Here is a 5,056-nt window from a genome sequence, read left to right on the forward strand (position 1 = left end):
GCACGGCCGCTGCTCCCTGCGCTCTGCTGCCATCTGGCGGCCAAATGCGACCGTGCAGGGTCCCCATCCCTGCCCCCCCACCTCCTCTGTTTGTAACAGTTCCCACCAGTGTCCCCCCAGCAGCAGCCCCACCAGCTCCCCTGGTCCCAAAGACACCCCACAGAGAGCCAAGGGGGGCAACGGGAACCCCAAGCCATCCTAAGGCGCTCCCACTTACCTGGTGTCCTCACTGGCAGCCCAACAGAAGTCCCACCTCCAGGCACAGCGAGGCCTTCCTTGTTCTAAAACCAGGCTCATGAGGATCAGGGGATGGTCTGACACCAGCTGGGAAAGGCTTCGGTGGGGAAACGTGGGCCTGACGCATACGGAGCCATAGCAAGCGCTGTCTCAGGGTGTCCATCGCAGCCAAGCAAGCAAACAGGGATGGGAGGCATCAGATTCATCACCCCACAGCATCCCAGCGGAGCCATCACCTTTGCCTTAGGGCTGTTGGTGGGGTTCCCACCGAGCCCAGGGTGTCTCCAGGTCCTCAGACTGCCTGGATCCCAGGGACAGGGATGGGAGACTTGAGGATACCTGTGCAGGAAAGCAGGGTCCTGGTGGCTGCCCTGGATGTATCCCACTGCCCTGGGTGCTGGGACAGCCCAAGGCCCATCCCCACCTCAGCAGGAGCTTGAACCCAGGAAAGAAAGAGCCAGAAGCAGCAGAAATTATCAGAAACGTGTATTTTCTTTTCTTTTTTAATAGTAAACCTCTTTACAACAAATATAGTGAAAGAGTTTCCAAACAAAACTCGTAAGTATTTTTCATGGTAATTATTATTATTATCATCATCATCATCATCTTTTTTTTAATATATTTTTCTTTTTTTTCCTTTTTGTTATTTTTTTCCTTTGTTTTGTCTTAGTGTGGAATATACAATAACGCATCACCATACAGCACAAAAAAAAGAGGGATATTGGAAAACCAAACTGGACGCCTCAACCACGGGCTGCAGTCCCTGGGAAGGAGCCACTGATTGTCAAGGGTGCAGGTCGGAAGCAGGGATGGGAAGGGACAGGGATGGGGGTGATGGTGTCCCCAAGACTCGGGAGGCTCTCAGCCAGGCCAGCAAATACTCAAGAGAAAGATGGAATTAGGCAAAGATCCCAGTCCCAAACTCCATATATCCTCCCTTGCAATGCTGCTGCTTGGCAGCATCCCACCCAAAGCATGGAGCAGGGGACAGCCTGGTCCCCTTCTCCATGCACACACCAGGGTGCCTCCTGATCCATACTGCATGGACGAGCATGCCCATCCCATGAGCATCCCATGAGCATCCCAATCTGCCACCCGCGGGCGCAGAACCCCTTGCCTCACACACGCACGCACACACACACATGGGGAGGAGCATCGGGAAAACAAAAGAGGTTCAAAAATATAGAGATATATATATTATAGATACACAGTTCATCCTTTTTTTGTCCTTTTTTCTTCCCTTTTCAATTGCTTCTCAAAACAATAAATAAACTCCTCAGGGGAAGTGTACGTCCTGTCCTGGTTCATCTCTACTTGTGCAGCATCCTTAGGGAGAAAGAAAGAGAAGAGCTGCCTGTGCTGATGCGGACTGAGCTGTGTAGGGGATCCCATTAACCCCATACAGAGGAGCTGAGGAGAGGGGGATTTCTGCTTTATTCCCTTATTTTAGTGCATCCTTTAAAGGGTGTTCTATCTTGTTCTATCTTACCAAGACGGTTGCAGATGCCCCACACTATGCTAACACCTACCTGCTTTACTTGACCTATGGGGAACTTGGGGATGGGAGAAGATTGAGGACCCAACCCAGAGGCCATCATAGGACCTGTTTGCCAATGGGATTAACAGCACAGCTGCAATGGTCCCACTTGGTTCAGCATCCCATTCACCTGCAAACTGCTTGGGAAGAGCTGTGGGGAGAAGGGGAGTCATGGCCTGAGCTTGGTGATGGGGCTGCTTCATCCCTTAGCCTTGAAGGCAGGTGCTGGGAGCCCTCGGAGACATCCCAGCATCCATTCCATGATGGGGAAAGGATGCTCTGCACTGCTCTGCGCTGTGGTTAAATGCAGGGGGGCAGCAGCTCTTGCCCTTCTCTGCCTCTCCCCATGGCATTGGGATGAGGATGCTGTAAAATCCCCATCGCTGCCTGCATGGAAGATGCAGCAAGGTCTGAGCCACACCACCCTCTTCTGGCTTAAAGAAGGCATATTCCAAAGAGGACTTCACTCAAAACGGAGCTCCAGAGGAATAAACTGAACATAAATGGGTTTTCCAGCTGCTGGGGAATGGAGGGGAGCTGGGATGACCCCATCCACTCCTCCGAGGTCCCCTATTCCTGCTGGGAGCAGGGGAGCCAGAGCATCCCTGTTTCCAAGGCTCCCACAGAAGCTGTTTCTGGGTGGTGCTGACCTCCAGGACCCATAGGTGATGCCCCAGCAATTCAGGAGCCTTCTATGGAAAAGCATCCGTGGGGCTCAAACCATCCCTGGGCTGGGACATGGAAAAGAGGGGAGCAGAGAGGGATGGGGAAGGGGCTACGTGGGAAGAGCCAAGAGGGTTGATAAGAAGTAGCTGTACAAGGCGGCCACGGCCGAAGTCAGTATTATTACAATATACTCTGACAAAAATAGAATCTCATTTCCTATCAATACAACAAAAAGAAGCCGTTTTCTGTCCTGTTCCCGTCGCTGACAGAGTGAAACTCGCTATTTACATGTACAGTAGGCAGGTAAAATACCCCAAGTGAAGGAGCAGAGGGAGAAGAGATGGAAGGGGACAGGAGGACAGAGAAGGGAGAGGCTTCTGGCTTCGGGCAGGGAAGGGGGATGGAGGTAGTGAAATGGAACACTTGCTTGAGCTCTTCTGGGTGAAAAGGGTAAGAAAAGGGGGGAATAAAAGGGGGAGGAGAAGTGAAGTGGGATGGGAAGAGGAAAAGGCAAAGGAAAATGAAGTGGGATTGGGAAAGGGAAACGAGCTGAAGCCCACGGTTACGGACTCACCCATGGCCCTGTGAGAGGTGGATGGGGATGAGGTTTTGCCACTTTGGGTGTTCTAAATGCCCCAAACAGCTCCAAATTGTGCCTCATCCGGAGGGGAATGCAGGATGTGGCACCGGGGGGGTCACAAACAATGTATGGCTGGAAGATGCAAACTCCTTCCCAAATCCCAGCAAAAGCATTGGGGGGGAAGTGCAGGAGGTGGAATTTTCCATGGAAAATGGGGGGGAAGGGGAATGTAGATTTGCTTTTTCCCTGCTTTGCTGAGGTTTTGGGGGGGGAGGGAGGAAGAGGAAAATGAAGGGGACAAGAAAAGGAAACCTTCTTTCTCCTCACCCCACATTCCCCCATGGGACCATGCACAGCCCCTTGGGACCAGCTCCGGATTGAACACCTCCAGCAACCCTCAGAGCCCCAACCCCAGCAGCAGCCCCATCCACATGGCAACAAACCCCTTCCCAAAGGATCTCCATCCACCCTCATCCAAGCCTCTAATGCAGCCGGGCTCTTCTCCATCCCCTAAACCCACCCCGTTTAGCATGGGGGGGGTCACCACATCCCCTCGCATCTGACCCGGTGTGATCACTCCACATTGCAGTGAGTCCATCCCCATCCATCCATCCCCATCCTCAACGCCCTCCTGATGCACCCCCACGCTGGTATCTGAGGCTCAAGGCATCACTTAGGGTCCTGCCCCATCCCCATGTTTCCTCATGGAGATCTCCTGCCCCATCCTGCTGCCACAGCTGATGAACCAGCCCCTGTGACCTCCTTCCATCCTCCTCCTCCTGCACCAAGCCAGGGTGAAGCCCCAGTTATCCCAGTGCATACCAGCAACAGAGCCCCCATCTGCTCCTGGTGCCCAGCACATGGCCATACCCCTACAACGCTGCTCTCCCCAGCATCACCCCACCAAAGGGACACCATGGAGCCAACCAGCCCCATTCCCAGCACAAACACCCCACAAAGGAGCCAGCCTCGGCTCTTCCAAACCCTGGGAAAGACCAGCCTTCCCGGGATGGGGCAGTCACAGCCATCCCCCCAGTGCCAGCATCCTGGCTGCATCCACCAGCACCAAACTCACCCTGGTGCTAGGGTCCCCCCATCACCCCATAGGGAGCAGTAAGGTCCTATAGGGTGATGAGGGGTCCCCATAGGGTACCAAAGGGGTGATGCTGATGGAGGGGGGGGTTGTCTATGAACCACCCCAGCTTACCTCTGCCTACGGCCCGCGGCGTCGAGCCCCGGTCGCGCGCGGTGGGGAGGGATCCACAAGAGATGTCAAGAAGGTAAAAGATCAGAAACAAAGACTTTGGTTAAGTAACCACACTTTTAGAAAGGAATATATCATTTTGGAAACATTATCAGTGCATACTTCTTAATATGAAAATATACACAATTGTCTTTCATTCTCCAAAAAAAGGAACAATTAAAAACAAAAGCAAACTAGCCCAAACACAATATATTAGCTTTTTTTTGTCTTTTTTCTTGTTTTTCCCGTCTTTTCTCGCCATCCTTCCCAAATTCGCACGTTCCACTTTGTTCAGGTTACGCTTTTTTTGCTTTTTTTGGCTTTTTTGGTTTTTTTTTGTAAAGTTTTTTTGTCGTTTTGTTTGTTTCTTCATGCATTTTACACCTTTTATAACCTTTGAGAATAAATAAGCTCCATTTTTGCTTCCACATCTCTAAAAACTGCAGCATTTTAACTATTGTCATTGAAATCGTGCAATGTTTTTTTGGGGGGGGGTTGGTTTTTTTTCCTTTTTTTTTTTTGCAACACCCCTTTTTAAAAAATGGATTTTTTTTTCCCCCCCAAACTCAAAGGAAAAAAAAAATCCAAGGATCCCAACTTAAAAAAATTACCCACGATTGTAACCGTCAACAGTACAATGAGCACGAGAACAGAAAGTGAGACCCGAAGCGGGCCCAGAGAAGCACAAAGGAGGGTGTTGGTGTCTTAAGATTGTCGTTTTTCTCGTTGTCTTTTGAAAATTAGGAGGAGTTTTCTGGGTTTTACAGTCTGGGGGGGGGGGGGGAGAATGACC

The 5,056-nt window shown here is 51.3% G+C and overlaps 1 long non-coding RNA gene across 1 annotated transcript; it reads right to left on the reverse strand.

Annotated features, from left to right (window-relative positions):
- Window positions 1-708: 708 nt before the first annotated feature.
- On the reverse strand, window positions 709-5,056 carry LOC117437241 (uncharacterized). Its single transcript, XR_004550412.1, has 2 exons — window positions 4,228-5,056; window positions 709-1,563 (listed from the first exon to the last, which is right to left on the reverse strand). It is a non-coding gene; the product is annotated as an uncharacterized lncRNA (long non-coding RNA).

This window comes from Melopsittacus undulatus, chromosome 20 (genome assembly GCF_012275295.1).
Source record: "Melopsittacus undulatus isolate bMelUnd1 chromosome 20, bMelUnd1.mat.Z, whole genome shotgun sequence".
Classification (NCBI taxonomy): Eukaryota; Metazoa; Chordata; class Aves; order Psittaciformes; family Psittaculidae; genus Melopsittacus; species Melopsittacus undulatus.